The 22231-nt window shown below is 39.8% G+C and overlaps 1 long non-coding RNA gene across 1 annotated transcript in view; it reads left to right on the top strand.

The window, feature by feature from the left end:
* LOC139007478 (uncharacterized) overlaps positions 1–21839 on the top strand; it is a 28082-nt gene extending 6243 nt beyond the window's left edge. Inside the window, exon 4 of the long non-coding RNA XR_011470858.1 lies at positions 21783–21839. This is a non-coding gene — a long non-coding RNA (uncharacterized lncRNA). The remainder of the gene's footprint in view (positions 1–21782) is intronic.
* The last annotated feature ends 392 nt before the right edge of the window (positions 21840–22231 follow it).

Here is a 22231-nt window from a genome sequence, read left to right as displayed (position 1 = left end):
TTTAAAATGTAATTCAATTAAATATGGTAGCATCAGAAGCATTGAACACATGATTTGCACACAATAGGTGCCTATTGAAAGTTAGTTGAACCTGAATCTCGCTCATCTATACTAATAAAAGGGTAATATGCTAATTAGACGGGATAGACCAGATGTCTTCTGGACAAAGCCATGGTCGTGGGGCCGAGGCAGAGGGGGTTAGGGGTGATCAGGCCGACAGGGGAGAGCCATCAGGCCAGCAGGGGAGAGCAGTTAAGGGCGATCAGGCAGGCAGGCAGAGCGGTTAGTGGCAATCAGGCAGGCAGGGGAGAGCGGTTGGAGGTGATCAGGCAGGCAGGCAGGTTGGGCCTAAACCGGCAGTCGGACACCCCCGAAGGGGTCCTGGATTGGAGAGGGTGCAGGTCGGGCTGAGGGGACCCCCGGGCACCGGGCCTCTAGTTGTCTCATATTCCAGACAATGAAGCTGAAACCTAATGAGGTTAAATGAATGTGTGTCAGGGTTATACCCTATGTTCATGTGAAAGCCTGAACCAGAGAGCTGGGAAAACTTTGCAGGAGTGATTGGTTCCCCTGTAAACCTGTAATCAGACTTTCTGATTAACCTGGTCATGAGTTATGATGCGAACAAGTCACTCACTGAATATCTCTGTTTCCCTACCTGCAACATTGAGAGACCAATAATCACCCCTGCCATTCTGGTAACATGGGAAAGGTAAAGAAGTAATGCATGGAATAAATCACTGGGAAAAACATCCTGTGTAATGCTAACCTGTCATTATAAACATTATAAATTACAAAAGCATTTCATCTGTAGTAACACTACATTACAATTATAAATATATCAGCTCCTTTCATCTCCAGATTTCTAAATTCCTCCACAAACAGTGCTGTGAACATTCTTAGCCGATTCCTAGACAGTTCTACTAGCAAGGCAAAATGGAGAATTGAAGCAATTATGCAGAAAATTGGGGAGGAAGTATGTCCATTCTCTCCACAAGGTCTGACTTGCACAGTTCCATTTGTCCAGGTAATGACCCCAATTGTTCTCATCCTTTGCAAGTGAACACCCATCACGATACAGATTAATACATGGAGATTCTAAGTTCAGTTCAATCCACCTGAGAGGTGTGGTCCATTCAGGGAAATCTTTTGTCTTGTTTATTACTGTGTCCCCAGCCCTGAACAGTGCCTGACATGCAATAGGCACTCCATAAGTGTTTGCTCAATGAATAGATGAATGAAGAAATAAATGAATGAATGAATGATCCAAACAATGGATAATATTTCTCCCTTTATTAAGGTGTCTCCTCCTGATAACAAATAACCACAATCGAATTGTTCTAAGGAAACTTAAGCAACATCTTTATTTATGAAGTCAACTCTTAGCTCAGTTCACTTTGCATTGAAAATTCTCACATGTGCACTTACCTCTTAGAACTATTTGAATATTTGATGCCCTCACTGCTAGAGTCTGCTCTGAATCAGGCAAAGTTACTCATCTAATTGAAGCCTGCTTGGCTGTAAAAATTCTATATATTAAGTTCTAAATCCACTTAATTAGCTTCCCTAATCTTCATTATATAAAACTCAGTCCATTCTGATGGGAAAATATAATCAAAACAACCTGTCTGGAAACAAATGGGGCAATGTGCAAGGTGGGTCAAAAGTAGGTTTACAGTTGTTTGATTGGAAAGTAATTTGGTAATTAATAAATAATAAGACAATAACACACTTTGTGTTGCCTGTACTCACATCTGTGAACCTGCTTTTGCCCTGCCCTTTATAAAGACTCTTAGGAGAGAGGGAGATTCTGTGGAGGGCTCTGTCCAGTGCTGTGCCTAACCTTTCCTTGAGGATCTCAGGGGTTCTTGGTTACTCAGCCCTCTAAGAATATTTTTGCTTTTTTCTCCTCTTTGTTTTGTGTATCCATCCTCCTCCTCTCCTCCCCACAGTAACACTGAAAAGAGAGTCAAGGGTCACTTATTTCTTAGGTCCCTCATCAGAACACCATGGAATTCTATCAAACTCCTATGTTTGTCAAAACTATTGTAGGTGAAAGTGACAGAAGCACAACTGCAACCAGATTAAACACAAAGGGAATATAGGATTGGTTCCTGTGAATAGGAAGGTGCTTCAGGCATAGCTGGACCTGGAAGCTGAAGCGATGTCCCCAGGTCTTTCTCATTCCATCTCTTCTCACTTGGTTGGCTTTGTTCTCTGGCAAGAACCCCTCACTGGGTAACTGAAGAGTCATTGGTAGCTCCACCATCATCTTCATATTGTAAAATCCCAGCAAAACCACAGTCCTCTCTCCCAGTGTTCCCAGTGGGGGCTATGACTGGCCTGTCTTGGGTTGTAAACCTGAAGGAGGAGTGGGGAAATGAAGTCCTTTGACTGATCTGGCCTGTGTTGAAATACACCTCTTGGAACAAGTGTAGGATAGGGCGAGTTCCCCAAATACATACTTGATGCCAGAAAAAACTGTCCATTATGCTATCTACCTCTAATAGTATATCAGGTAAACCTAAAAAAAAAAAGAAGAAGAAGAAGGAAGTAAATGTCCCAAAATGTTAATCACGGTTGTTTCAGGATGGGAGGCCATGCAGGCAAATTTTAATTTTATATATATGCATACATATATATGTATACATATATGTATACATATACATATAAATATATTTGTGTGTGTGTATATATATATATTCTCACTGGAGGATATTTTCCATTGATTTCTGGGCGAGAGGAAGGGAGAGAGAGACACACTTCTGTGAGAGAGAGGAACATCTATCAGTTGCCTTCTTGTCTGGCCCGACTAGGGGTTGAACCCTCAGCCTAGGTATGTGCCTTGAAGAGGAATCGAGCCCACAACCATTTTGGTCTACAGGATGATGCACAAACAACTGAGCAACCCAGCCAAGGTCTTTATATTTTTATGGGTTTTTTTTTTGTTAATTTTTAGAGTGCACATACATTACTAGTATAATTTTACAGATATGGATTATTTTCAGTATTCCTTTCACTGAATAAGTGAATGAATGTTACTGCTGAGTTTACTGTGTGTAAAATACTTTTCTCAGTGCTGAGAGCAATTAAATGAATAAAAAGGGCTTGGTCACTACCTTCAAGGTATTTGTTGTCAGATGGGGAGGACATTCATTTAATTGCTGCTGTGAAGGTCTTTAAATTCTTTCAGCAAAGGATAATTGATATTTAAAAGTTACCAGCTATTATTGCTCACTGCTTATCAGCAGATTTCTCTCTTTCATAACAGAGAGAACAAAGATTTAAATATTTAAAAATCATAAAATATGTTTTAAAAATCATATGTATATGCATACATATAACCATATAGGTGTATATGTGTGTGCACATATATACCACAATAAGACACAAAGCTCAACTATATTATCTCATAAAATCTTATATTCTGCCTGAATAAATAATGTAAAACAAAATCAAAAGTCAAGTTGCTAAAAAGAACTTTGAAGTATATATGGTGGAGGAATATTTTTATTATTATTATATGAAAAAAAACAAATCAGTAAGAAAACATTTAACAGATGAAATATATGAATGGCTATTTCACAGAAAGAGGAAAATGAAAGGCCTGAAATATGAGAGTTGCCCCTGGAAGGCTCAGCCTCACTAGTAATTAAAGAAATGCCAGTAAACAAACCCTCCCACAAAATTCAAGATGCTAATTTGCACCCATCACAGTAGAAAAAATTAAACAGATAATATTTGGTAGAGAAACCAACCTTTTTCTATATAGTTGGAGGCTATACAAATAGACACCTTTTTTTTTTGCTTTTCCCCAGCTTTACTGAGATATAATCAACATATAGCATTGTGTGAGTTTAAGGTGTACAGCCTTTTGATTTGATGCATTTATAAGTTGCAAAATGATTACCACTAATTGTTAGTTACACTTCCATCATGGAACATAGTTACCATTTCCTTTTATATGGTGGTGAGAACATTTAAAATGTACTATCTTAACAATATATTATTAGCATAATAACCATGCTGTAAATAGGGATACAGCTTTTTTGTAGGAAAACTTGGTATCATCTTTCAAAAATACTAACAGGAAACACCCTTTGATATAGCAATTTCATGGAACATGGGTGGATGTTTCTTGTAATTCCAAAAAGCTGGAAATAACATATGTCTATTAACAAGTTGAAGAAAGAGAATGAGTTTGATGAATTATGTTAAACCACATAGGGATGACACTTCACCTCAAGTGAAGAGTTGAGGATCCCTGTGTGCTGTGATGTCCTTCTAGTTAAGTGAAAAGAGAGCTACAGTAGATCCTCATTTCTACAAATAAGTGTGTGTGTGTGTCAGGGGAGAGGGGTGTATTTGTATTATGTGTATACTAGAGGCCTGGTGCACCATTTCGTGCATGGGTGGGATCTGGCCGGCCTGCCCCGATGAGAGCCCATCGGGCTGGGCCGACAGGTGGGAGGGGCCACAGGTGGTTGGCTGGCTCGCCCCACCCCCGATTGGGGTGTTGGGGGCCGATCAGGCCTGGATCAGGTTGGTTGGCTGCCGCAGTGCACGGCATAACCACCAGTCATTCCAGTCGTTCTGGTTGTTCCACTGTTCCAGTCGCTAGGCTTTTATATATATAGATGGAGTACTTTTTGGAAGGATTCAAAGAATCTTAATAATGGATACCTTACCTGGGAGAGGAATAAGCTGTGAGGAGACTTATATATTTCATTGTGAACAATTTTTTAAATATACATTTTTATTGATTTCATAGAGGAAGGCAGAAAGAGAGAGAGATAGAAACATCAATGATGAGAGAGAATCATGGCTTGGCTCCCTCTTGCATGCCTCCTACTGGGCATGGAGCCTTCAACTCAGGTATGTCCCTGACTAGAAATCAAACCGTGATCTCCTGGTTCATAGGTTGGTGCTCAAATACTGAGCCACACCGCCAGGGATGTGTGCCATTTTTTTTTTTTATATTTGATTTTGAAATACTAGTAAATTCTACACATACATATATTTACTTTGTAAGAAAAAGACAAAATATACTGACAGCAAAAATTGTAAATCTATTTTTCAATGTTTGCCATCAGTACACTGCAAATCATCAGAGTGGATTTGTTCCAAGAAGAATCTCTTGAAGGAAGCCTCTAAATTATCTAAGTGTAAAAAATATGACTATGTAACCATAAAAAAACTATAAAGCAAGAACGTATCTATTGCCCTAAGGAAGTCCTTTGGAAAAAAAATAGTTTAACCAAAACTGTTCTTTTTAATATCCCTTTAAATGTAGATCAGGTCACTGGGGAAAAGGTGAGTCTCTTTGCTTAGCAACCAAGGAGATCCCTGGGAGCTTAGGGATGGAAACTACAGATGAGGACCCTTCTGAGGCTCCATGGCTTTCCCTCTCTGATAGACTTAAGTGGTCTTGAGGGAGTTCTGTCGTAAGTAACATTTCAGCTGAGCATAGAGAGAGAGAGAGTTGCCCCTGGACGGCTCCTGCAACTAGAAAGAAAATGGAACATTTGGGAAAGTGAGAAAAGACCAATTTGTCAGGGATTCAGATGGAAGGGAATTGTGCCATCCATGGAGACTGGTGAGGGAGGCAATGGTAAGATCTGGCAGGGGTGTGTCTTTGTTCATTATGAATGTTGTTTTTCACCTTAATTACAGTTGGAAACCATTGAGAGCAGAGAGAAGACACAATAAAAGTTGCTGTTTTATGCACTTCTTTTGGCTCCTGGGTGGAAATTGGAGGGAGATGGAGAGGGGACTGCACAAGAATAGATTCTATGAAACAATGAGGAGTTTCTAGCCAGAGAGGAAAGATTGTAGCTTAAGCTAGGATGGTGGGAATAGGGATGAAGAAACGCGGGTATATATGGAGGATACGATATTTTAAGAAACTACAAAACTCCTTCTTGTGGTTGCTTGGAGAGAGGGAGATCTTGGAGATGCCCCTCCGTTTTTTGAGTTGGCTGGGTGCCTGAGGATGTTGTTCATCAAGGAGACCCTAGAGGAAGAGCAGCTTGCATGGGCGGGTCATGCGTGCTGTTGGGGCATGTTGAGACCCAGGTCCATTTGTAGCATTCAGTGGTGGTGTTGAATAGCTCTATGTGTCAGAGTCTGCAGTTTGCAGCAAGGGCTGGGATATTTTATTTTATATTTTGTCAGAGCATATAAATTGTCTTTGAAGCATAGGCGAGGAAAAGATTTTCTAAGTAAAAAAAAAATATATGTATATATATATGTATATGTATATATATATGTATATGTATATATATAATAAATAATAAAAGTGAGAAAGGAAAAGGGATTCACTAGCATCTATGCTAAAGAAATTAAAATTTCAAACTTTGGGAGAGAAGAAGGCATCAGAGAAGGAGTTGGCAGCAGAGGAAGAGGAACAGAAGAAAGAATAAAACCTGAGTGTGGCATTTCAAAAACAAACAATGTAATAATTCATGACTGGTGATAAATCTCTATCATTATTTAATTTCTTGTTTTATGGTTAATGAGATTCCTTAGTGTCAAGGAAGATTTGAAGAAATCTTTCTTTACCGCGAACAGTATCTATTTTATATCAACCCTTCTCAAATAGCCTCTGGAACAACAAAGGAAGTGAACGCCAATTTAAACTGCAAAGGAACAAAACCCAGTAACACAATCACCTGTCCTGCATACCACACTCAGTCTGCCCTCCAGCCCAGCCCCACCTTGGTGCTGACAGAATCCTCTACCGCTGGTGGCACAGCTTTTTATGACATGGCTTCTGAGTTTTACTAATAAGCATGGCAACTCCAGCTGACTTCCCTTCAGCTGTTGCAGGAATCAAGGGAGAGTGATTGTTTCTTTTCTTTGTGTCTCCACTCAGTTTTTAGGAGACAGAGCTGAAAACTCCCGCCAGATGCCCCAGAGGGGGCGTTTCTAAGGGTCCCGTTGTCACTGAGTCAGAAGGAAAGAATACCTTACCAAGAAGTCATTGGATGAGAGCTATCTTTGCCCAGTTAAGTCTTTTAAAGATAAATATCTAGTCTAGTCCTTTACAGAGTCTCCAGCAAAATGGTGTCCTTTGGCAAAATAGGTAAATATATGGGGCTGACTTCCAGAAAAAATGTTTGGTTTTTCTTTTTTGATTTCTTCCATTTGTCTTTGAATGGTAAGCAGGGTTCTGTCTATAAAGGGCCAAACGGTAAATATTTCAGCCTTTCATGGCTAGGGAATCTCTGTTGCAACTACTGTGGTTAAACTAGTGATAATACATTAATTAGTGAGCGCCACCATCTTACAGTTAAACTGTATGAAAACTGAAGTTGGCATTTCATGTAATATTCATGCGTCATGAAGTGTTATTCTTTTGATTTCCCTGGCTCCATTTAAAAATACAAAAACCAGTCCTCTCTGGTTTGGCTCAATGCATAGAGCTGTTGGACTTCGGACTGAAGGGTCCCAGGTTCAATTCCGGTCAAGGGCACATGCCCGGGTTGTAGGCTTCATCCCCAGTAGAGGGTGTGTAGGAGGCAGCCAGTCAATGATTCTCTCTCATCATTACTGTTTCTCTCTCTCTCTCTCCCCTCTCCCTTCCTCTCTGAAATGAATATAAGTATTTATAAAAAAATAAAAATACAAAAACCATCTTAGCTCAAAAACAGAGGGAAGACTGACTTGTGCTTTAGAAGCAGGTCTTGACTCGAATTGTCACCTTCCTCCCTCTTTCCTCCACCCAATAATTAATTCAGAAAATTCAATTTCAGTTGTTGAAAATGAAAATGTTAAATGCTGGGGGACAAAACAATCTGGCAAACATTGGAGTCCAGTTCTTTTAACGATCTTATTTACGGCAATCTTCCTGGTCTGCACCATCCAGGGCTGGCCATTTGCCTGGAGTTGATAAGACGTAATGGTGACAGCTCAGATAAGGATTCCAACTACAAATTCTCACCACTCACGCTGAGTTTGAATCAGAACTATTGTCAGTAAGAATGGCGTCTGTCAATCAATAGGTTGCTAAAACCAGCACAGAGCTGATGGTTGAAGCAGATGTTTGAAATGAAATTATAAGCACTTAGAGCTATTTTGGGAGGGAGTCCAACCCAAAAAGTTCTCTTGATATCAGCCTGCAAAATCAATATGAATTCTTGACATGAATTTTGAATGTTTCCTGAGCCCTTAGCTGGAAGTGACCTTGGACCAATGATGTCAAGTAGGCTGGAATGTGGTACAACTCTTTTGACAAGTGGTACAAGTCTTTTATTATCGGTCTGTGTCCCAGGCTACCGGACATACATTTAAGCAATGAGGTCATGCAAATTGCTTCTGAATGTTTTATACCAAGATGACCCCCTTTCAGAAAAACAATGCTATTTTTTCTATACAATGGATCCTTTATATAGAACTAACCCATGTGATGACTTGGGATCAAGCTTTTCTTTCATATTCCCAATATTTACCTAACTTGAGACACAGGAAAAAAAAAAGGGGGGGGGTATTCTACAAAGATAATTCTGAAATAAGATCAGCCAAAAGATATGGACATTTAGAGGCCCTCAGGCTTTGATAACAAGAACACAATAAAAATAGGAAATTCCAAGGCTTTCCAAGAAAAATTCTCAAAATTGAGTTTCAGACTAGTAATCAGGATCCGGAAGCAAAGAAAATTCCTTGCTGACAAGTATGCTAGGATAGCCTCTTCCCGAGAAAACTCTTCCTCAACATCCACATACTGCCCATTGCTCAGCCTCCTTTAGTGACAGACACCCTACGTAAGGAATTTAAGGCATAGCAACCCCTAGCACCTGACACTGAAAAGGCCAATTGGAAACAGGATAGATTTTTATCCACTCAAGTGAGCTTTGGAGTCACCTAGCCTGGTCTCTCCTCATCTTTGCCTGAAAATTAGTCCACAGCTCTGTAAGATTATACAAAGAAAGGAAAGCTTAAAGCTCTCCTCTAAATATTGCCCTTCTTTGTTCTATCCTTTCTACTCACTTCCGCCCCCCCCCCGCCCCCCCCCCCCCCCGCCACACAAATAAAAAGAGGACACAACTCTCCCCATCAGATATTCTTCCTGCGTTTCTAATTTGGGATGATCTGAGTTGTTTTTGTTTTTTTGTTTTTAATGGCAGGAGAGAGAGAGAGAGAGAGAGAGAGAGAGAGAGAGAGAGAGAGACACCTCCTGCCTGCTGCACACCTTCTTTTGGGACTTGAGCCCACAACCCCAGGCATGTGCCCTGACCAGGAATGGAACCTGAGACCTCCTGGTACATGGGTCAGTGCTCAACCAACTAAGTCACACTGGCTGGACAGGATGAGCTGAGTTTTTATTTTATTACAAGTGAACTATTTTATAGTTTCCTTATACCAGGAATGGACAGAGTTGGCTCCTTATTTGGAGCGTGCTTTTTTAAGATAGTCAAGACCAGGCACCCAATGAACAGAGGAATTTCAGGGATTTGGAAGCATGCTCTGACTATTGGGGAGACTGAGAGATTATTCAAGATAAATACAGAACAGATGGTCAGATAATTGGGAAGTTATGGTCTATCAACAGGGGCGGGGGCAGCTGGCAGGGCTAAAAGCTTGGTGAGTCAGGTAAGGCAACTCAAAGATGCTGCTGTTGGAGACAGTCACATTATCTATTCTAGGATATTCCTTCATGGAGGCTTTAGAGTGAGTTGGTCCAGGAATGAGTGGGAGTCCCATCTCAGGAGTTAGTTCTCCCATGATTTCAGAGGCTGAATATTCCAGGTGACTTAGACCCTAAGCTGAAATGCCAACAACCTAAGGAAAGTTTGGAATATTTTTCTTTACTTCAAGGGTAGTGGGAACATATATTACCTGATTCTTATCTTGTCTAGGGGTGAACACTAGCCATATTGATAAGGTCGCTTAAGGAAATGACACTGGAAATTTAACTTTCCAGATTTTTGTTTTACTCAAATAACTGATATAGCAAAATGATTTAGGACCTCCCAAATGTCTCTGCATTTCATCATCTGTTGAGACCAGAAATATAGTGTAGAAATATGGGCTTAAAGCTAAGAAGTAGGAGCCAGGAGTGTTACTGTAGCTGAAGCCCCTCTCTGAGGGAATGTAGACCTGCAGAAATGGAGGATCCACTAACACATGGGACTAGGTCAACTTGGTGCCAGGAAGGGTGCAAGGTGCTCCACTTTGGTTAGCCTACAAGATCTGTATAACAGCTTTTTGGATATCATTGTGAGTAAATGAGAGAGAGAGAGAGAGAGAGAGAGAGAGAGAGAGAGAGAGAGAGAGAAAATATGAATGGATGTGGTCCTCAAGATCTTCCAGGAAAAAAAATGATTTAGGGCCTCCCAAATGCCTCTGCAAGGATTTAAACCCACATTCAGCTCTTGCCTCTAAAACTCAAGGAACTCTTTCTAGCAAACCTGGACCCTCTGATCTGAAAAGAAAATAGACCGACAACAAACCAAAAGGAGAACAATAACGCAGATGAGTTCAGTGTGTCTCACGCTCTTATTGCTGTATAGCAATCCCTATATTATTTTCTAGATGGTTAATGTTCTTATGCTAAATAAACCCACTCTTAGATTTTCCTGGAATTTATGTCTGCCACTTAATAAAATAAGGAGAATATATTTACTGTTAAAAAAAAGAAAACAGCAACATAGAGTTTCCTTGTGTCCACTCCTTTCTTCAGACCAAATAGTGGTGCCTAGATTCCATCTGCAAATTCCTTCAGATTCTGAGGATGTAATTGGCTTGGTGTTGGGGACTAAAATTCACTTAAAGTGGCTATGTGCCCTTTTTACTATCTTCTCAACTATCTTGGGCTCTCATTCCTTTTTTTAAATTGGACCTTTCCAACTTGAAGGAGAGCAAATAGAAAAATTTTCGTGTTCTATCACCTGTTAACATTATAGTATTTAAACTCTAGGCCTATCCCATCATTTCCTCTTGTTCCAAACAGTTGACAAATGCCTTTCTGTCATCTTTAATGTCTTTAGATACCTAATTCACTTAGCATTTTACCTTCCTGACTATTCTTAGAGGTTCTTCTGATTCCTTTATATTCACCTGCCAGTCTTAAAACCTTACATCCTAGAACTGATGCAACTGGAATTCCATGCAGGGCCATATATTATACCATTTCACCCCTTTTCAACAGATGGTGTTTGTACTGAAGGGCAATTGGAATCAAATTGTTCGTTTCCATAAAAAAATGAGTTGGGTTTTCTGACACTTTGATGAACTGCTGTTTCTTTAAATAGCCATACATTTGGATGTTCTATCAAAACAACCAATAAGATTGCTTGCAGGATTCGTTTTTACGCTTTTAATTGGGTTGCTTTCCCAACTACTGCAAATTCTTTCACTGTGAAAACTGTTGTTTTTGCTGGATAATGTTAGCGGTATTAGAGAGTAGTTATCCAAATTTTGGTGCATTTTAGGGAATTTGGTTTGCATCGCCCTTCCAGCACAAAATTGATGCTCCTGACCCGCCATTAGGAGGACACGGAGCTTGAGTTATTTCCCCTGCGCTGGTGATGGATGGTGCTGTCTGAGTCGCTGACACTCTCTTCCACGTTACCCATTGTGACTAATCGCGCGCATTTGCAAGATGATTAGCCAAGGTTAGGGGTACAGTCTGTGATTATGAAACCAATTTTTTTTCTTTATGTGAAAAATTACCAGCTTGCAATAGCATTAAATTGTAATTTTGCTCCATATCCTAACCACTGGTAGGTTTTTAATAACAATTCATATTCCCATGGCTATTTATGTGTTGTTTGCGATGTAGTTCTTGATGAGAGCCTGTCCCATCCTCATTTTTCGCCCATTAATGTCTACAGCTTTGAATATACCAATTTTACCGCTACAGAACCAGAAGTTCATTTATGTATTTGACCATTGAGTGCTTACTATGGATTAAGCTCTATTCTAGTGCTGAGGATATGGCCCTGGATAAATCAGGCCTTTTGTTGTAGTAACAGGAGAGGAGAGTGCATAAGGATACAACTGAAGATATAGGTAGGATGCTATAATAGGGTGGGGTGAGGTATGGAGGCAAGATAGAAAGTGTCAGGGAGGGAAATTGTTGTTGCTTTATAAAGCATCACTGGCAAGGAGACAATCGAGCAGAGAATAAAAGGAGTGAAGGAACCACGGGCTTCCAAGCAGATGACTACAGCACGTGCGAGTACTCTGAAAAAGGAAGTTCAAAAACAGCCAGGGGAGCTGTGTGGATCGAAGTCGTGAGAGAAAGACTCAGAAGATGAGTCAGAGAGATAGGAAGGGGCCTGACCAGGTAGGACCACATGGTTATTGTAGGCTTTTGGGTTTTACTCCAGGTGAGACTGGAAGCCATTGGGTGATTTTATTTTTATTTACTTATTTATTTTAAATGTATTTTTATTGATTTCAGAGAGAGGAAGGGAGAGAGAGAGATAGAAACATCAATGATGAGAGAGAATCATTGATTAGCTACCTCCTGCATGCCCCCCACTGGGGAGGGAGCCAGCAACCTAGGCCTGTCCCCTGATCTGGAATCGAACTTTTACCTCCTGGTTCATAGGTCGACACTCAACCACTGAGCCATGGCAGCTGGGCAAGAAAGGGGACAACTAAGATACTTTTGAAGTTGTTGTAATCTTTCTCAGGTTAATTTATCCAGTTCTAATATATATATATATATATATATGTATATATTTTTTTTTCCCCCAGAAAGTTATAATAATGACGTATTTTATATTTGTTAATGGCAAAGACATTTTCCTTAAAAAGTATTTTGATGTACATTACTTTAAATATGACCCCCAGACCTGACCAGTTTGGCTCAGTGGATAGAGCATAAGCCTGCGGACTGAAGGGCCCCAGGTTTGATTCCGGTCAAGGGCATGTACCTTGGTTGTGGGCACATCCCCAGTAGGGAGTGTGCAGGCAGCAGCTGATCAATGTTGCTCTCATCGATGTTTCTAACTCTCTATCCCTCTCCCTTCCTCTCTGTAAAAAAATCAATAAAATATGTTAAATATGACCCCCAAATAGTGGCTGTGCAAAATGCATTTGTATTCATTAAGCAAACTAGGAGTTATAAGAAAATTTGTGGTTTGTATGTTAATTTCTGAACCAAATACGAAAAGTATAGTCAACTTTTTTTGCACAATTTATTTGACATTTGTAGTTGCCTCCCCGGTACACAATCACCTCTTCTCAACAAACCATGATTTTATTTGGGGTTTTGTGTGGTTTTAGGGACGATAATAATTGCATCCACTACCTCTAGGAACAGAGCACAGGACCTAAACCAAGCCAGTTGGGACAATATTCTCCTCAAGCTGCCATGGTTAGTTCAGGAGTTGGCATGTGAGCACAGCTAGTATAACCAGAGAGAGGGAACTCTGGGAAAGCCATGTCCTTCTTTGCTTTGGATGGTATGACCCACTGATATGAAGTCTACAACTCTGGAAGTCATTTTATTTTATTAGTAAAGCCTGCTTGCAGGTAAGAAGGTCACATAGAGAAAGAAAGGGGTGGGAGAATCCCAGCAAGACTAAGATAAAGACATTACATTTTAATCAAACCATGCCTAAAGCCTGCCCCACTTCCTGGTCTGTCATTTAGAGCAGCTGGTAGATTTTCTTTATTACGTCAGTCACTTTGTGTTGAGTTGTCTTTTTTTTTTTTCAAATATATTTTATTGATTTTTTACAGAGAGGAAAGGAGAGAGATCGAGAGTTAGAAACATCGATGAGAGAGAAACATCGATCAGCTGCCTCTTGCACATCTCCTACTGGGGATGTGCCCACAACCCAGGTACATGCCCTTGACCGGAATCGAACCTGGGACCTTTCAGTCCGCAGGCCGACGCTCTATCCACTGAGCCAAACCGGTTTCGGCGAGTTGTCTTTTACTTGAAAAACATTCTGATATATTCACATGAATGCCTGGTAGAGTGGATACAATTGACTATAAGGAATACATTTTGGTAACTTTATGTGTTTGACCCATAGTATTGAAAAATGAGTAATAAAACCACATTAGAAAGTCAATTTCGTAGACTACATAGTCAGGTTTGCTCATCTGACTCTCTTGCTCAGTGTCCATTCTTGCTTCTTTGTTGGGAAGAATCACCCAACTCAAGAGCAGGGGATTTCAGAGTTGGCCTCATTTTATTGCTTAGGATATGTGATAACCCAGATGCATCAACAGACATATCAGGAGCTCAAGTGAGCTGGGAAAGAGAGAGCTGAGCTGCCAGATGTCAGAGTAGCCGATTAAAGTAACAGGCCAAAAAATAGAAGAGTTAAGTCTTCAATCATCTACTGAGACGGTGTAAGCAAGAGGCTAAAACTGGGGAAAATGCCATCTTCTCACGTTCCATTTGTCCCCATGAAATGAAGCACTGCTCCAAGATCAGAGGTACTGGGGTTGTCTCACCATTGAGGGGACCCCCCACAAAAGCCTCTGGAACCTCTATGGACCCCTGGTGGCGGGGGAAGGGCTAGGAATGAAAAAGTACCGGATGCTGAGAGTGGGGGACAGTGTCTTCAAGGTTTTTCTCCTTGGCCACATAAGAAGGCCTTGGCAGAGGCGCCTGAAGACCTCGGCTGAAGGCCTCAGATAAAGGATCCTAGAGAGTAGGAGCTTGGGCTAGGAGTGCAGATAAGCATAGGAGCATGGCCAGTGAGGGGGCCCGAGTCCTTGGCTGCATCTCCCTTCAGAGGCTGCTAGGCACTGGCTGTGCTCCAAGTCTGGGGTGGGGAGGGCAGCTTTCCCTGGAGTCCTGCTGGGTACAGCCTTGGTAATTGGCTATGGTCAGACCTGAGAAATCACACACTGCTTTTTAACCAGGAGCCAGACCCCTCAAGAGGGAGGCACAATTATTTTTAAATTTTAAGGTCCTGAGAGTTTTCATGAACACTTTTCAGTATGGTATGCGGGTGTGCGAGGTATCACTTGGATCAGGGTTAAATTACCTGTTGTTTGAATATTCCTGCATTTGTGAGTTCTATATTTCCATGGCGGAAACCTGTTGGTTCAAAGACTTCTAATTGGGTTGCAATTCACATGACAAAGTAAAGCTCAAGAAGAAAAGAGGCTGCTCTGTAACCAACAAAACTTGGTATCCCCCCAGCTCTTCCAGGCTGCAAAGTCTGGTGTTCTTTCTCCTATTCCAAGTTGCTTCTTCATTCATTCACCAAGTCTTTTTAGTTGTACATTCTGAGGCACCTCTGCTTTCTAATCTCTCCTTTCTGAACTCTTTGCTGTGACTTTATCCAAAAATTGAGTAACTCTCACCTGGGCTTTAAAACTTTCTCTTAGCTTCTCTCCATCCTTAGTGCAGTTTATAGTTGTACTGTACCATGGTCATCCTTCTAAAATAGTGGTTCTCAACCTTGGCTGCACATTAGAATCACCTGGGAATCTTTTTAAAATCCTGATTTCTGGGCCTCATCCTCCGGAAATTCTGTTTCTTTGTTATGGGGTGGGGCCACAACATTAGTAACAAAGAAACAGAATTTCCGGAGGATGAGGCCCAGAAATCAGGATTTAAAAAAGATTCCCAGGTGATTCTAATGTGCAGCCAAGGTTGAGAACCACTGTTCCAAAAGAAAACAAAAACAAATTAATCTCACAGAATAAAGAGATCTCTAATGATTTGCTCCCTGGACAACTCTGTGACTCTCTTACAGAGCACCAATATTTTATTTGGGGGACAAATACTGTAACTTCTTCATAGATCCCAAATGGTTTACCTAATAAGATAAAGTCTTCCAAAAATGAACATGGATGCTCCTTTCCAAATGACCTTTTGAAGTTGGCCAACTCATGACAATAAGTTATTTCCCTACCCCTTGCTGAATGCCAGGACATCTCAACTTTCCTGAGGGCCCCGAGGCCTCCTCTGCTGGTCACCAGACAAGTTTTAAAGGGATGGTGGGGGTCCTTAGGTGCACTGGCATAAAGAATATAAACGAAAAAACAATCAAGCAAAAACTTTTAACTTTGATGTGTGAGGGAACTGCATGTGAGTTAAGCTATAGGACGGAGAATGAATAAACCCATGGTAAGATGATAAATATACCTGTATTATACTAAAAAAGAATAGGAAATAAATTGCTTTTAAAACAGCATTGTTGCCCAGCTGGCGTGGCTCAGTGGTTGAGTGTAGACCTCTGAACCAAGAGGACACGGTTCAATTCCCCGGTCAGGGCATATGCCTGGGTTGCAGGTTTGATCCCCAGTATGAGGCATGCAGAAGGCAGCTGATCAATGATTCTCTTTCATCATTGATGTTTCTATCTCTCACCCTCTTTTTCTCCCTCCTCTCTGAAATTATTAAAATATATTTTAAAAAAAAACAAAGAAAAAACACATTATTTTTCTCACAGATTTTTAAGTTCAAACTTAAATTTAACTTCAGTGGTTAAGAGCAAACTGTAGGCCAATGAATTGATACAGGTTTGGCCTGAAGCTTGGGTCATAAACAAAATTTTAAAATAACATTTTAAATCTTGTCCATTTTAAGATGGTAAATTTTAGGTTATATGCATTTTACCACAATGTAAAAAAAAAAAAAAGTCTTGCCTAATAGAAAAAGTCCAGATTTTAGAAGGAAGATAATGGAGTGTGGGAGAGAGGGAGAGTTGTATCAAATAAACTTTCTTTTTGGTTGAAAGACTTTGTTTTGAATCTCATTTCCCAAAACAATTGTTCCAAATTGAGATATTTTAACAATATATATGATTTATATTTCAAAATCTGGTTTTAAAGAATTGGGAAGTTCATCAGTTCTGAAGTAATTAAGCAGTTGCTACAAAATGTGAAGTTGTATATTTGGGGCATTGTATATTTAATTTCACGCAACATTTTATTTTATTTTTTTATTTTTATTTTTTTTTGATATATTTTATTGATTTTTTACAGAGAGAAAGGGAGAGAGCTAGAGAGTTAGAAACATCAATGAGAGAGAAACATCGATCAGCCGCCTCCTGCACACTTCCCACTGGGGATGTGCCTGCAACCAAGGTACATGCCCTTGACCAGAATCGAACCCGGGACCTTTCAGTCCGCAGGCCGACTCTCTCTGTCCACTGAGCAAATCCGGCCACGGCTCACACAACATTTTAAAATGTTGCCTTAAAATTAGTAGTTTATGTGAAATGATTTGAAAAGGTTATCTGGAACATTTAAGAATGCATAGAGAAGTTTTTCCTGAACTTTGTTAGGTGTGTAGATGTGTTTGCTAGGGCTGACATAACAGCACATGACAGGTTCGTGGCTTAAATGACAGAAATATATTGACAGTTCTGGAGGATGGAAATCCAAGATCAGGGTGTCAGCCGATTGGTCCCTTCTGAGGCCTCCCTCCTTGACTTGAAGATGGTGCCTTCTCAGTGTCCACCCAGTGTCTCTCTGGTGAGTCCTAATCTCTTTTATAAGGACCAGTTAGATTGGATGGGGTCCCACCCACATGACCTCTTTAAAGGTTTTCCTCCAATGTGTCTCCAAATACAGACACCTTCCAAGGTGCTGGGGATTAGGGCTTCAACATGTAAATTCCGGCAGGCCACCATTCAGCCCAACGGTATGATATACTTGTGTAATATCTTACAGAATTTCCAGTTTTTGAAAGTGTAATTGTATTTTATTTTGAGAAACTCCAGTTAATATTTTGTAGCATTCTTAAGTGGCAAGTATGAATTTGTATGACATGAAAAAAAGTACCTATTTGTTTATATACAGTGGCTTCGGTGTTCTACATTTGGTTTATTTGTAATTAAAATAAGAATAGGGCATATATATAAAAGAGTAATATAACGAGTAATATGCTAATTAGATTGGGAGACCTTCCATACAAAGCCATGGTGGTGGGGCCGAGGGCAGAGGCAGTTAGGGGTGAGCAGGCTGGCAGGAAGGGGGCAGTTGGGGGTGAGCAGGTCCGCGGGGGTGGGGGGAGTTGGAGGTGAGCAGGCCAATGCAGGGGGCTGTTGGGGGCAAGCAGGCAGGCAGGGAGGGCAGTTGGGGGCAATCAAGCTGGCAGGGGGGCAGTTGGGGGAGATCAGGCCAGCAGGGGGGGCATTTGGGGGTGATCAGGCTGGTGGGGGGCAGTTGTGGGCAAGCAGGCTTGCAGGGGTCAGTTGGGGGTGGGTGATAAAGCTGGCAGGGGAGGCAGTTTGGGACGACCTGCCTGGCGGGGGTGGCAGTTGGGGGCAATCAGGCCGGCAAGCAGAGTGGTTAGTGACGATCAGGCAGGCAGGCAGGCAAGCAGTTAGGAGCCAGCAGTCCTAGATTGCGAGAGGGATGTCTGACTGCTGGTTTGACTGTCGGATTTGGCCGGATCTGGCCTAAACTGGCAGTCGGATATCCCCCGAGGGATCCTAGATTGGAGAAGGTGCAGGCCGAGCTGAGGGGCACCCTCCATGCACAAATTTCGTGCACTGGGCCACTAGTGTATATCTATATATCTACATATCTCTCTCTATATATCTATATCTATATCTATATCTATACATTATATATATATCTATGTGGTTGGGTAAAAGTAGGTTACAGTTGTGAGTATATGAAACAGTTTTTTCTTGTATTATTACTTAACTATTATTGTATTATTTATTTGTATTATAACTGTAATCCTATTTTTTCATACACGCACACATACACACATACATACAGAGAAAGGCAAGTTATGTTACAGCCACTACTAAAACAGGTGCAAATAAAAAATGACCTTTCAGGTCTAAGTTTAGAAGGGAGCAGTCTTCTCCAAACACTTGAGGGCACTGAAGGAGAGGCACAATGCAGCCTCTTCACCACATTTAAGTTATAAGTTAAGCCTACCCACTGTTATGTAAAACGTATCCTAATTGCCTACCTTGACAAGTACACTTCTACATTAAGAAACTCAAAAATATGTGTTAGTGTTTTTCATATAATTGGTAAAAAAAATAGTAGACAACACAACGTAATTATTAATTGGAGATATCTAGGTGTTATCTTGATGGAAGGACGACTGATAAAATAAAAATGCATAAATTATTATGTATTTATTCCATAAAATTTATTTATCTTGCCTCCATTTCAGCAGTATCAGTAATTATATTATTATAATCATTATTTTTCCTTGAGTTATTCTCTATTAAGAGACATTATATAAAAGATTAAACAATTCTATTGTATTCAAAATGAATACATTTCAATACATTATCACACAAAATAAATATAAAATATAAAAAAGTTAAAATAGCTTTCACAAGTTTGGTTGTTTTTATTCTAGTTTATTCAAACTAAAATAAAATACAAATAATAAACATTTTAACTAAAATTAATTAAAGTTGCAATTTATATTTTTTGAAAATATAATTATCATATTTAACACAGTTACAAATAAAACTGTTCACATTCCTTGTATTCCCTGTCCATTACATTGCTAATGTAAGGATTGCTGTCAAGTTTCACGTATATCATATCTCAAATTACATAATGCAAATTTGAGAGCAATATTAATTACTATTCAAAATGTCCATCAGCTGCCATGTGCAATGTGGCCACTATGCTAATTAATCCCTGAGTGCCTCCTGAAGGACATCCTGGACCACTGATAGGAAAGGATACTGGCGTTCATGCTGAGAGGAAGGCTCTGATAGGTGAATTCTCTTAGAGTAGACCCTTCCTGCACTCGGAAGCATCCAACATCATCAGCTTTGCAATCGCACATTTTCATCTCTATGCCTACCAGCAAGGACACAAAGGAAGAGATCTGGAAAATACCTTCCTGGGCCCTGAACAGTGTTGCTGCTGTAACAAAAGTACCACCAACTGAGTGGCTTAAACAACAGATATTTATTGTCTTACCGTTTTGGAGGCTAGAATTCCAAAGTCCAGGAGCTGGCAGGGTTTGATCCTTCTGTGGACTTGGAGGAGAAGGCGTTCCACTCCTCTGCCCTAGCTTCTGGTGGCTTTCTGGAAATCTCTGGTGTTCTTCAGCTTATACATGCATTTCCCTGAGGTTCACATGGAGTCTTACTGTGCACATGGTGTCTGTCTCCACATTTCCCCTTTTAATAAGATTAGTTACATTAGATTAGGGCCCAGTCTAATGGCTTCATTTAACTTGGTTACCTCTGTAAGGATACTATCTTCAGATAAAGTCATAATATCAAGGACTACAGGTTAGGACTTCAAGGTAGAAATGTACATTGGGGCATAATTGAACCCACAGTAGCTATCTGTTTTTTAAAGCCTTCACCTAGAGCCTTAACATAGACCTTGAAATAATAAACTTGCAGTATTTTTATTTGTGGAATAAGGTTGAAATGTAACTAATTCTTGCTTATTTGACTTTTCTTGTGTGATGCTAGAAAAATTCTAGATTAGACCTAACTACCATATATTCCAAAACCCATTATTTTCTGCCGTGGCGATGACAGCCATTCCTATGAAGGTAAAGCCTTAATTATGAAATTCTAGGATGTCAGGTGTAGTCGTTGTGGTTTAATTAAGTAAGCCTTTTTGACATTAGGAAAGGAAAGGAAAAAGAGAACAAAAAGGAAGGGGAAAAGTAGAGAAGAGAAGGAGAAAGAATAATCGCAGCAGACAGAGGAGAGAAAGAAGAGGAAGAGACAGTAATCCTGATAGATTAATTCTTCCCTGGTGATATGACTGTCAGAGACAAATGATAGAGAATTACTGTAGATTTTAAAGTCAGATTCAAACAAAACTCTACTATGTCTGTGTTCTGCATGGGTAAGGCTTTTAAGATTTTATATATATATATATATATATATATATATACACATATATATATATAATATTATTTTTCTTTTTTTGATTTTAGATTGCTATCAGAAAGGAGTCAAATCCTTTGCATCTGTCTCCAAGATTGGCATATTTAACTACTCTGACATTAACCTAAATGTTTTATCTTCTTCCCCTATTAAACAAAATATATTTGAGCTTTTCAAGTAGATACCTAAATTTAGCAATAAAAACATAAGCTAAGTAAGCACCATATAATTATTAAGTCAATTTGGTTGGAAATTGAAACACTAGGGCAATAACTTAATATTCTAATTATGAACAATTATATAACTAAGAGAATTTTATTGTCCCAGTCATGTGTATGTAAACTAATTATGTGAACTAATCTGCTAACTAAGATGAATTGTCATTGATGGAACATTAATTTAAATGATTGTCCAAAGCATGACATTCAACAAAAAGTTGATTTCTTTATATAACTCTTTTAAGAGATGAAAATGTGTTAGACTGTGTAAATTGACTTAATTTTAGACTTGCAGTTACTAGCTACTTGAAATGACTTTGAAATCATGTATTTCCTTACTCTGCTTTTAATAGATGCATTGAGTTGGTTTTCTCTTGTCATTTTTGGGCAATTGACATTACCTTCATAATAGGAAAGCGTACATTTATTTAAAAGAAGTCTCTATTGAAAATGACATATTCAGAGGTTCACCAAGCTCAAGAGGCTAAGCGAAGCTTGGAATGCATGCACATTTTGGGAATATATAAATGACTAATTTTCAAAACAATGGGTAAAGCTAAGCTATGTATAAGACATACGTTTAAAAATGTATAAACAATTAAAGTTGTCCCTGAAAATATCCCTCATACCTCATAGATTTTTAGAAAATACAATTTGAAGCTCTAGGGCAATAACTCAGGGTAATAATAGGGTTCTGCACCTGACTATAATTTTTTTAAGCTTACAATTTGACTCAAATTTTCATGCAGTAAATCATTGTAGACCATTAAATTATTGTTTTCCCTTCTCATAGGCACATAAGACTTTCCAGTTAGAAACCGCTTCTTGCTCGGGGATGAAGGATGAAGACATATAGTGTTGGGTATGTATTAGCTAATTATATTTCCTCTTCACAAAAGCCCAGTAATGTAAATAGAGCAAGGATGCTTTTCTAGGTTGTAGGTTCTGAAGGATCCCCAATCCACTTAACGTTATTAGTGCATATCTAGCCTGCTTATGATTTTTACCAGAGGAAAACATGCCTCCTCTCCCCTGATTGCTGTTGGGGGTGGGGTCCTTGTGATATCCCCAAAGAGGAATTTTCTGAGACTTGCACGGGAGAATGTGATATAGTAGAAAGTTTTATTTCCATGGAATCACATCCTGGGGTTTCCAAAGTCCCATTAACCTTAGTCCAGTCATAGAGAAGGGAGCTGGGGTTTCAGTAGAGCTAAAATCAGAGCCAGTGTCCAGAGTTTCCTT

The sequence above is a fragment of the Myotis yumanensis genome, unplaced genomic scaffold (assembly GCF_028538775.1).
Source record: "Myotis yumanensis isolate MYYU_CA2020_CCGP unplaced genomic scaffold, mMyoYum1.0.hap1 SCAF_1, whole genome shotgun sequence".
In the NCBI taxonomy this organism is placed as follows: domain Eukaryota; kingdom Metazoa; phylum Chordata; class Mammalia; order Chiroptera; family Vespertilionidae; genus Myotis; species Myotis yumanensis.
Note: the sequence above shows the minus strand (reverse complement) of the source record. Positions and strands in the feature narration are given on the sequence as shown.